The following is an 11,836-nucleotide window of genomic DNA, read 5'->3' as shown; positions in this document are numbered from 1 at the left end:
CATTTCCATGGCTCCATTTCTTCCATCTTGATTCTAATCTGCTGAGAAGTATATTGGGTAATAACAACCACTTGCCAATTGTTGAGAAATTTGGAAGGCCCCATGGAAATGACTAAGCAAACTTCTCAGATTTTAGAGTACTAGGGATTGAATGGAAATGGAGATTCTGGCAACGTCGCTGGAGTATGGGCAGTTGAGCTTGCGTGAAGTTATTGAAATGGAATCTATTTTTACTTTTTATTTTTATAATTTTAATAATTAAAAATTATTTAAAAATATTATAATATTATTTTTTATGCCACATCAGCATATTTAAAAAGGCGTTAGAAAAAATGCCTTCAATTGATAACGATGCATAACTATAGGGTATCTGTGACGCCCCTTACCCGTCTATTGTATAGCCGAGCAAGAAGTGCCACATTCGGTGCTGGAGCACCCTATCTTGTCTTGTCATGTCTATTGTAAATTTTAATGTCATTCAAATCAGGTAATTTATGTGTAGAAATTTTTTTTTTATATCTTATTTCTGTGGAGACCCGGACAGATCCTCCTCTGTTTTATTAGTATCTGGCGGGTTCCATTATCACCTATTAACATATTCATAGTCATCTCACATATTTCCATATCATATTCTCTTTTATCATATCATTCACAACTATTTATGAGATTTCAAAATGAAGTGTCATCTATTGCGTTCATATGGAAATTCATAGATAATAAATTATAAGTTTTCATTTTAAGTCCAAAATGAAATACATCATAAACTAGTAATTATATCATGCCTAAACATAATGAACCAAAATACTAGTCTATACATAGGCCCTACCAAAATATAAAAAGAGTGGTCAGTGACGATCGGTGTGAATCAGTCGGAACTCTGTCCGAATACTACTGTGGCGGCTGCTGATCTTCAGTACCTACGCGATGGAAAACCAACGCGCTAAGCATAACGCTTAGTGGTGCATAATTTATAATAACAATAATTAAACAATTGAATTAATATTTACAATTCATAAATTCTGGGTCTTTTACATTTTTTTTTATTACACTTTGGAAACAATTAAAATTATTGGGATTCTTTTTGTTTACTTATTGTATGTTCAGTATTAATTAATTATTATTAATGCCCAAGAAACCTATAACAAATTATAAAAGCTGGATACATGGGAGTATACGGATTAGACAACCATATGTCTACCCTGTATACATCATCGAACACGAGGCGGTTGTTGGGCACGAGACCATTATCGGGCTTGTAAAGCTAGAAATAAGGTAGAGCACAATGGCGTAAGTAGGCATATAGCACTGTAGAACAATCATACCAGACATATATTGTCGGTTCATGATTTTCTCGGTGGCGATCTTGCTATCTGTAGTCCCTAATTGGTATACCAATTTATCCAAACTAAATAAATAAGTCTAGGTATACTATGGGCAATTAAACATTTTTAATTAATTTAGCACTATTCAACATTACTATTTTCTATGCTTTGTTCATTAGTACCATTAATTTCATATTAATAGGACATTATTCCCAATTTACATATTCATATCATTTTTAATATTTAATTTTCCTTATGAGTATTTTAATTATCATATATAGCATTTTTCCCATGAACCTTTCTTTAGGTTCATGTTGATGTGTTATCTTTATCTAGGAATTTGACTAGGTTGGGATGTCTATTTAGTCACAATTCCTTCATAACAATTGCTTCTCTATGTTTAAACTTGAATTTCAGATTTTGAATCACTGAGTTTGGGGTTATAGAACTCAAGTTATGGTCAAAATACCAAAGGAATAGTATTTTGGGACATTTTCTGGGTTGGCAGTTTCAGTGGCCCAACTTGTGCTAACAATTTGAATTCATTAAAGGCAAAACTGGGTTAAGTAGTCTTCATGAAAAGTGTAGCCCTATGTCTAAACTTTCCATGGGTGAAATTTTAGGTCATTTGGACTAGTATAGAGAGAGTTATGACCAAATGAATATGTACTGTTCATTTGGTCATTTTCTGGGTTGGCAGTTTCAGTGACCCAACTTGTGCTAACAATTTGAATTGGTTAAAGGCAAAACTGGGTTAAGTGGTCTTCATGAAAAGTGTAGCTCTATGTCTAAACTTTCCATGGGTAAAATTTTAGGTCATTTGGACCAGTATAGAGAGTTATGACCATATGTACACTTTCTATTGTTTTGGTCATTTTCTGGGTTGGCAGTTTCAGTGACCCAAATTGTGCTAACAATTTGAATTTGTTAAAGGCAAAACTGGGTTAAGTGGTCTTCATGAAAAGTGTAGCCCTATGTCTAAACTTTCCATGGGTAAAAGTTTAGGTCATTTGGACCAGTATAGAGAGAGTTATGACCAAATGAACACGTACTGTTCATTTGGTCATTTTCTGGGTTGGCAGTTTCAGTGACCCAAATTTTGCTAACAATTTGAATTTGTTAAAGGCAAAACTGGGTTAAGTGGTCCTCATGAAAAGTGTAGCCCTATGTCTAAACTTTCCATGGGTAAAATTTTAGGTCATTTGGACCACTATAGAGAGAGTTATGACCAAATGAACACGTACTGTTTATTTGGTCATTTTCTGGGTTGGGTTGAGAAATCCGAATTTGGGCGATGTTAGCTCAAGTTTTGGACAGAATTTGGGCATGGTTTCTTCATAGAAAATGGGCTATTTTGGGTCTAGTTTCACCTCCAATTGGCCTCATACCAATTGGGGTCACACAATTTTATTTATGGCCTAAAATGTACACTGCCCTCAACAAACACAACCTGCAGAAAATTAACACTTCCAAAACTCAATCTCCTCCAACTTCCTTACTTCAATTTGCATGCAATACACTTTTATAAGCAACAATCTCATCCCAATAGATCAATTTCAACATTTTACACAAACCATAGTTTTCAAAGTTTCAAATTTACACAAACACTATACAATCAAACACCCAAACATTTCAACTAATTATAAATTCTCTAAACTTAATTTTTTTTTCTACATTTTTCCTATATTTTCTTAACATTTTTTTTTCTTCAATTTATGCCTCCTCACTATAGTCTAGGTGTAGTTCCAGACATTTTAACTGTCCGAACAAACATTAGTTGTCGGAACAGTAAAATGTACGGACTACTTATGGTGAGGGCGTTACAATTCTTCCCCTCTAAATAAAATTTCGTCCTTGAAATTTACATAGTGTAAATAATCGAGGGACTGCTATCTCCTTGTCTTTTCTCCTTTTTGTGTTATAATACTTTACTTTTTCTTTAGTCTGTCTTATTAATCCTAGTTCTACAATCTTATCCTTATCTCGATTTACTATTGGAAATACGTAGCTCTACACAGTAGTCCCAAATTAGTCTTATGTCTGACTTACAGTGAAACATCAAGAGCATTGTGTAGTCACCACGGTATAATCCCAATAGGCTAACTCTTTTTTTTTTTTCAACCAGTTCTGTACTCATCTTCTTTCATCTCATATACAACCTCCTTCTCATTTCCATCTATTATCTTTGATACGATCCTTTTCGGTTGATAATCTACCATAACCTTATGGTTCAAAGGGTTAGTGACAAGCATGTCATCTTCTAACCCATCTCTCGGTATCCTCTTTTTAATAAGAGATACAATGTATATATAGGGGTGAATATAATTAGGGAATACTTAAAGGTATTATAATTAGGAAATGTACCTCTGATAACGTCTACCAGATTTGGCTCCTCTCTAGCCATAGCGTACACACGGGGTGTTACTCCAGCCTAAGGTCGTTCTGTAGTCTCAGAAGCCCTCTGTGATGTACCAGCTACCTCTGGTCTCATCGGTCTTCTACCCCTCTGTACTGTCGGGGCAGACATCTGAGTCTGTGGTGGAGCTGTGGGAGCACTCCTCCATGGGCAATCTCTCAAAAAAAAAAATGCTCTATGGACCCACATCTGAAACATCCACCCGTTAGTAATCTACACTTTCCTCTGTGGTTCTTCCTACAATGTGTACAAACTGGCATCGGGATTGATCTCCGTGCTATAGGACCCACAGAATTGTCAATTGATACACTTATCTGACCTCCTCTTCTCGGGGCAAATCGGAACCTCTGCCTCTGTTCTCTATTCTAAATCTAACCCTGAGACCCCCTGGGTCTCTTGCTCTCTATGCTTGATTCTTATTTGGGTGGCAGTCGGACCCTCTCTTACCTTGCTGTCTCTCTAAACTACTCATCATTTCTAACTCTCTCTCTTTGGGGTCCTATATACTAGGTAGGAGGTGGTGGCATAGCTCGGTGACTGTGAACAATTGAGTCATTAGCTCTAAGAAGGCCTATTGTGTCCTTACTAAAGTACCCAACGATGGTTCTGCTCTACTGCTACTGCGCCCCTGATTAAACGCAGGTGCAGGTGTGTGACTCTCTACTTCCTCCTCAACCGGTCTTAGAGGTCCGTGCTCTGAAGGATCAAATGTCATCTATCCTATAAAATAGACAAAGAACAGATATGCATTAGTGTCACCTCGACTCTATCTAATGGCCCATGCATGTGATGTAACTATTTCTTTCTATCTATCTAGGTCTAGGACCGCCTAAACCTCTGCTCTGATACCACTAAATGTGACGCCCCTTACCCTTCTATTATATAGCCGAGCAAGAAGTGCCACATTCGGTGCTGGAGCACCCTATCTTGTCTTGTCATGTCTATTGTAAATTTTAATGTCATTCAAATCAGGTAATTTATGTGTAGAAATTTTTTTTTTATATCTTATTTCTGTGGAGACCCGGACAGATCCTCCTCTGTTTTATTAGTATCTGGCGGGTTCTATTATCACCTATTAACATATTCATAGTCATCTCACATATTTCCATATCATATTCTCTTTTATCATATCATTCACAACTATTTATGAGATTTCAAAATGAAGTGTCATCTATTGCGTTCATATGGAAATTCATAGATAATAAATTATAAGTTTTCATTTTAAGTCCAAAATGAAATACATCATAAACTAGTAATTATATCATGCCTAAACATAATGAACCAAAATACTAGTCTATACATGGGCCCTACCAAAATATAAAAAGCCCAGTCGGTGACTTGATCGGTGGCAGATCTGGTCGAAACTCTGTCCGAATACTACTGTGGCGGCTGCTGATCTTCAGTACCTACGTGATGAAAAACCAACGCACTAAGCATAATGCTTAGTGGTGCATAATTTATAATAACAATAATTAAACAATTGAATTAATATTTACAATTCATAAATTCTGGGTCTTTTACATTTTTTTATTACATTTTGAAAACAATTAAAATTATTGGGATCTTTCCTGTTTACTTATTGTATATTCAATATTAATTAATTATTATCAATGCCCAAGAAACCTATAACAAATTATAAAAGCTGGATACACGGGAGTATACGGGTTAGACAACCATATGTCTACCCTGTATACATCTGTCAGGCACGAGGCCAGCTGTCGGGCACGAGACCCGCTGTCAGGCTTGTAAAGCCAGAAATAAGGTAGGCACAATGGCCCGTAAGTAGGCATATAGCCTGTAGAACAATCATACCAGACATATATTGTCAGTTCATGATTTTCTCGGTAGGCAGTACTACTATCTGTAGTCCTAATTGGTATACCAATTTATCCAAACTAAATAAATAAGTCTAGGTATACTATGGGCAATTAAACATTTTTAATTAATTTAGCACTATTCACTTTGTTACTATTTTCTAGCACTTTGTTCATTAGTACCATTAATTTCATATTAATAGGACATTATTCCCAATTTACATATTCATATCATTTTTAATATTTAATTTTCCTTATGAGTATTTTAATTATCATATATAGCATTTTTCCCATGAACCTTTCTTTAGGTTCATGTTGATGTGTTATCTTTATCTAGGAATTTGAATAGGTTGGGATGTCTATTTAGTCACAATTCCTTCATAACAATTGCTTCTCTATGTTTAAACTTGAATTTCAGATTTTGAATCACTGAGTTTGGGGTTATAGAACTCAAGTTATGGTCAAAATACCAAAGGAATAGTATTTTGGGACATTTTCTGGGTTGGCAGTTTCAGTGGCCCAACTTGTGCTAACAATTTGAATTCATTAAAGGCAAAACTGGGTTAAGTAGTCTTCATGAAAAGTGTAGCCCTATGTCTAAACTTTCCATGGGTGAAATTTTAGGTCATTTGGACTAGTATAGAGAGAGTTATGACCAAATGAATATGTACTGTTCATTTGGTCATTTTCTGGGTTGCAGTTTCAGTGACCCAATTTGTGCTAACAATTTGAATTGGTTAAAGGCAAAACTGGGTTAAGTGGTCTTCATGAAAAGTGTAGCTCTATGTCTAAAATTTCCATGGGTAAAATTTTAGGTCATTTGGACCAGTATAGAGAGAGTTATGACCAAATGAACACGTACTGTTCATTTGGTCATTTTCTGGGTTGGCAGTTTCAGTGACCCAAATTATGCTAACAATTTGAATTTGTTAAAGGCAAAACTGGGTTAAGTGGTCTTCATGAAAAGTGTAGCCCTATGTCTAAACTTTCCATGGGTTAAAGTTTAGGTCATTTGGACCAATATAGAGAGAGTTATGACCAAATGAACACCTACTGTTCATTTGGTCATTTTTTGGGTTGGCAGTTTCAGTGACCCAAATTGTGCTAACAATTTGAATTTGTTAAAGGCAAAACTGGGTTAAGTGGTCTTCATAAAAAGTGTATCCCTATGTCTAAACTTTCCATGGGTAAAATGTTAGGTCATTTGGACCAGTACAGAGAGAGTTATGACCAAATGAACACGTACTGTTCATTTGGTCATTTTCTGGGTTGGGTTGCAGGGAAATCCGAATTTGGGCAGTATTTAGCTCAAGTTTTGGACAGAATTTGGGCATGGTTTCTTCATGGAAAATGGGCTATTTTGGGTCTAGTTTCACCTCCAATTGGCCTCATACCAATTGGGGTCACACAATTTTATTTATGGCCTAAAATGTACACTACCCTCAACAAACACAACCTGCAGAAAATTAACACTTCCAAAACTCAATCTCCTCCAACTTTCTTACTTCAATTTGCATGCAATACACTTTTATAAGCAACAATCTCATCCCAATAGATAAATTTCAACATTTTACACAAACCCTAGTTTTCAAAGTTTCAAATTTACACAAACACTATACAATCAAACACCCAAACATTTCAACTAATTACACATTCTCATGGAACCATTTTTCATCACTTAAAAGTAATAAACTTCAAGTTCCATAGCTACCAAAAATTCAAGGGTTCTTTTCTCTAGATTTTCTTTTTGTTTTAATGGTATTTATGCTTAGCTAAACATGCTTTTCATGTTTAATAAAGAGAAGAAGAGGGATTAATGCACTAACCTTACTTGAGCTTCCCAAACCTCAACTTTCTTGCTTCTTATGGGTATCTATGGCTTCCTTAGGGAGTGGGGAGCATTTTTTGTGAAGGGTGCTAAAGGTTTTGATGGGTAGAAGCTTGGGAAATCAAGCTTGGAAGCTTGACAACAATGGAGGAAGTGAGGGAAAGAGAGAGAGAGAAGAAATGGAGGAAGAAGATGGAAGTGGGTGGGAGTTTGTCCTTTAGTGCCTATTTATATACATTTTTTTTTTGAATTTTCCTAAGCCTTTTCTTTTCTTTTCTTTTCTTTTCCTTTCTTTTCTTTTCTTGTCTTTTCTCTTCTCATTTTCCTAATCTATTTCATAAATTTTAATTAATGTTAATTATTTTATTCTCTATTTTTTTTTTTGACATTTTGGTCAAAATTCACCTTTGGGGGTGAAATGACAAAAATGCCTTTAGTAGTGCATATTGGGTTATTTTTATTATTTTTGTACCAATTTATAAATTCTCTAAACTTAAATTTTTTTTCTCTACATTTTTCCTATATTTTCTTAACATTTTTTTTCTTCAATTTATGCCTCCTCACTATAGTCTAGGTGTAGTTCCAGACATATTAACTGTCCGAACAAACATTAGTTGTCAGAACAGTAAAATGTACGGACTACTTATGGTGAGGGCGTTACAGTATCACTTTGTCACGAACTAAATCTCAGACCCTGAAGTGAAAATTATGCAAAATAACATTATACTTTTTTATAATTTCCCTATTTTCTATATGAAAATATACTTTTTTTATAATTTCCCTATTCCCTATTGCATTAGTTTGTGGTGATTTCATTTACACGACCTTCACCGTTCATGCCTCAGTTCGTGGGTCCTTCGGGTCTGTCCTAGTTCTTAAAATGGGCTGCTGTTTGAGTTGGGTTCTTTTGCTGCCTATTTTCGGTTTGTAGGTACCCCTTTCGTGGTTGCAGATTTGGGGTTTGGAGGCTTTTGTGTGTTACCTTCCTACAAATTTTCTTGCAAATTCTTTGCGACCACAGCTTGGTTCTGCAGATGCTTACACCATTAGATTTTCTTCTGCTGGCATTTGTTTGGTTTTGTTACCTGCATTTTTGTTTACTTGACTTTTGTAATGCAACTTCATTGTTGTCTTGTTAGTTTGTTTTGTACCTTTCCCTCAAGTTTTTTTCACTTAGCATGCTATTGCCTAGGTTGGATGTAAAGGGTATGCCTATTGGCTGGGTTTAGTTTGGCGATGACCATGCTTAGTTTTTCTTGGATTCGATTTATTAATAAAAAATTTTGCTTATAAAAAAAAAAAGAAGCTTCCCTTTGCTTATCAAAAACAAAAATTGAAGTACAGTTTTAACAAGTTATTCACTAATTTTTTTGAATTTATAGACTTACATGGTCAATTATTTCCCACTTTTATTGCTATGCTATATATTATGCATTAAGCTTGCAAGTGCTTTTATTTGTTCCTTCATTTTTAATCTTATAATGAAAAGGAACATCTTCTAGTCATTGTAACCTTAAGCTCTTACTACTCTTAGTCTTATTAATTATAGGGGAATGGATGGATAGATCTCAAAAGTTTTTGTCACTCTTTGACCCTTCATTTTCCCTCTGTCTTTCTTCCATTTATGGTGTGATTTCTTCCTTTTCAAAATGAGATACTCACTGTTGTAATACCCAACAAGGATAAAGATGTTAAAGGTATTGTCTCACGCATACGACTTTAATGGATGATAGAGAGGATCAATATAGAAAACGTTCATCTATTCAGGTGTTCTTTTTATGATCCTAACTAGATAGAAGTTTCATATTTTTTCATTATTTTCTCTCTAAAGAAGAAATTAAAGCATTTTATTCTCTTTTTGCAAGCTTATTGACCCTCATCAAACTAGTAATCTTGTTGTCTCTCCCGGAAGGAGCGCATTGTGGTCCCTCTCAATATCCATCATAGGTGTAATAACTTGATGTCTTTACGGACTAGATAGCCAATTTTACACATTGCTATCTTTAAAGTCCATTACTTGTCATTATATGAAAGTGAATTTAATGATTTTTTCTAATTATTTTGCATATCTTCTCCTCCTAGGAGTTATAATTTTGATAGTTTAATACTCCTGTTGTCATTGCACATGCTAGCATTTGGAAAATGGAGAGGAGTGATGACTGATCATACGATTTACATGTATGATAAGTAGAAGCTTGGAGCTAGTGCTTTCTTACTAAATTTGGGAAATGTGAAAAAGAAGCAATTTGATGTGCTTCTTTAATTGTGTCGAGCGTTGATCAAATGGTTGGTTCAACTTGTGGGCGACTCAATCATCTACGTGCTTATTGCTTAGGATATGATGGGAGCATACATGACATTTGCAAATTTAGTATGGTACAAGATGAAGGTCTAAGGCAGAAAGTATATGAGCTAGTGCGGATTTTATCTTGGCAGCTGAAGATAGTTGCCAACTCTCTATCTGTGTGCTTATGAAAACTATCGTAATGTGCGGTGAATGCAAACTTTTGATTTTGAATTCAACAAACACTGTTCATTGTCTCTGAAGCTGTTGTAATGTAGCTATATTTTCTTTTATTTGATTTGGTTCGACGAGTTGAAACTAAAGACTTTACACCTTGAAACAAATTTAATGTCAAAGGGAAAAAGAAAAGCAAAGAAGCAAATACTAGGGGATTGCTCATTCTTTGTGTTTGCTCTGTTTGTTAATTATAAGAAAAATTTGGTATCATGATTAAACAAAAATGGTGGGAATTTAAATTTTTAATATTTCTGATTAGAGGATCTTGAGTCAATTTGTATGCCTTTGAGATTAAGTTTATTCTTGAGTAATTTTATGATCACATTTTCACATCAGCGGGTGTATTTAAGATAAACAATTCTAGAGTGAGTTGAATTTTGATAAATAAAATATGAGCTCTCATTTTTATTAATTGGACTAAATCTATTGGGTAACCCAATTTATTATAACTTTTGTATTATTTATCCCTAATATGCATTTCTATGTGAAAATTTATTTTTCTTATTTGAATCAATGTGATAAAAAGAAATTTCCTTTTTTTTAAGGCTTATAACTTGAACTCAAGACCTTACAATTTTAAAATTATTATTTAAACATTATCTATATACTATCTTCCATTTTATCTTATATTTCAAATTTTAATAATTATATATTTTAAGATAAAATTATTTAGTTAAGCATTACTTAATAGTATTAATTATAACTTGAGAAAAAATAATTAAAGTGAAATTTAAAATTATTATATTTATGAATTATATATGTCAAAAATTTTGAATATATATAATTACATATTATGATAATTTAGCATTACGAAAAATATGGTTTAAAACCAAAAAAAAAAAAAAGAACTAGAAAGTTGGATAAATAAAATAAGACTTTCTAACTAAGGATACTCGTTAAAAAGCTTATCATAGTAGCGCTTCACGACCTTTGCTCCCAAGATGTATCCATATCATCTTCCTCGATGCGTATGAACCTTAAAAGGTTGAAGAAATAATTAATATACAAGGGAAATTTTCATATCGGAAGGAGGAGAAATAGACTATGTAATGCATTACAAATTCCTAGAATTGATCCATAAAGTCCATGGTTCAATAGAAATATATTCCCAATTCAGTGCCTCAAACTATAACTCCCTTAACCATTTCTCGTCTAACACTAAATCAAAGAGCTAAAATTAGAAGGAAAAAAATAAGTTGCAAGACAATATATAATTATGAATGCCTGATAATCCACATGAATTTTGTTAGAGACCAGCATACCTATATCCTTCTCTTAGGGTGTCCGATCCGTTTTAGCGGCAATTTCACATTTGAAGACTTTTCTTTCCCTTAGAAGCTAAGCGCATCAAATTGAACCCCCAAAAATGGAACAAAAATTCAAAACACAAGGATGATTGTAGCCTTCTTCCTTCCTCGATGGAAGTTCATCATCCATTTCTTTGTAGGACATAAAGGATTTCACAAATACAAAACTCTCCATTTGCATAATTCCATTTATGTCCACCTTTAATTAATAAAACAAATAAAGAATCTTTTAGGCGAATACTAACAACTTCATTTTCAAATTCTAAAGCTTCAAATCATCAACTAGCTAAATGATGTCGTACCATAATCGTTCAAGAATTTCTTGTGCGATCGTGGCGTTGAGGCCTCGAATGTGAGCTTGGTATTGCACATCTTGACCCAAATCCATTGAAGAACAAATATCTACAACAATACGAGGATCAAAATGTTAATTAGCATTGAGAAAGAGGAAAAAGGCGTCGGATAGTGCTGTTTTCTCTCTTCTGTAGATTGCCAATTCTGAGATACCCAAAAAGCCACTTTAACTTGACTACTCTGTGGCTTTTGGACTTGAAGGAATTCTTGCTTTCTCCCTCAAGTCTTGAGTTTTACATCAATTTGCAAATTAGAGGCGGTAGAGAGAGGCTGG

This window comes from Hevea brasiliensis, chromosome 8 (genome assembly GCF_030052815.1).
Source record: "Hevea brasiliensis isolate MT/VB/25A 57/8 chromosome 8, ASM3005281v1, whole genome shotgun sequence".
In the NCBI taxonomy this organism is placed as follows: Eukaryota; Viridiplantae; Streptophyta; class Magnoliopsida; order Malpighiales; family Euphorbiaceae; genus Hevea; species Hevea brasiliensis.
This window is presented reverse-complemented; position numbering follows the sequence as displayed.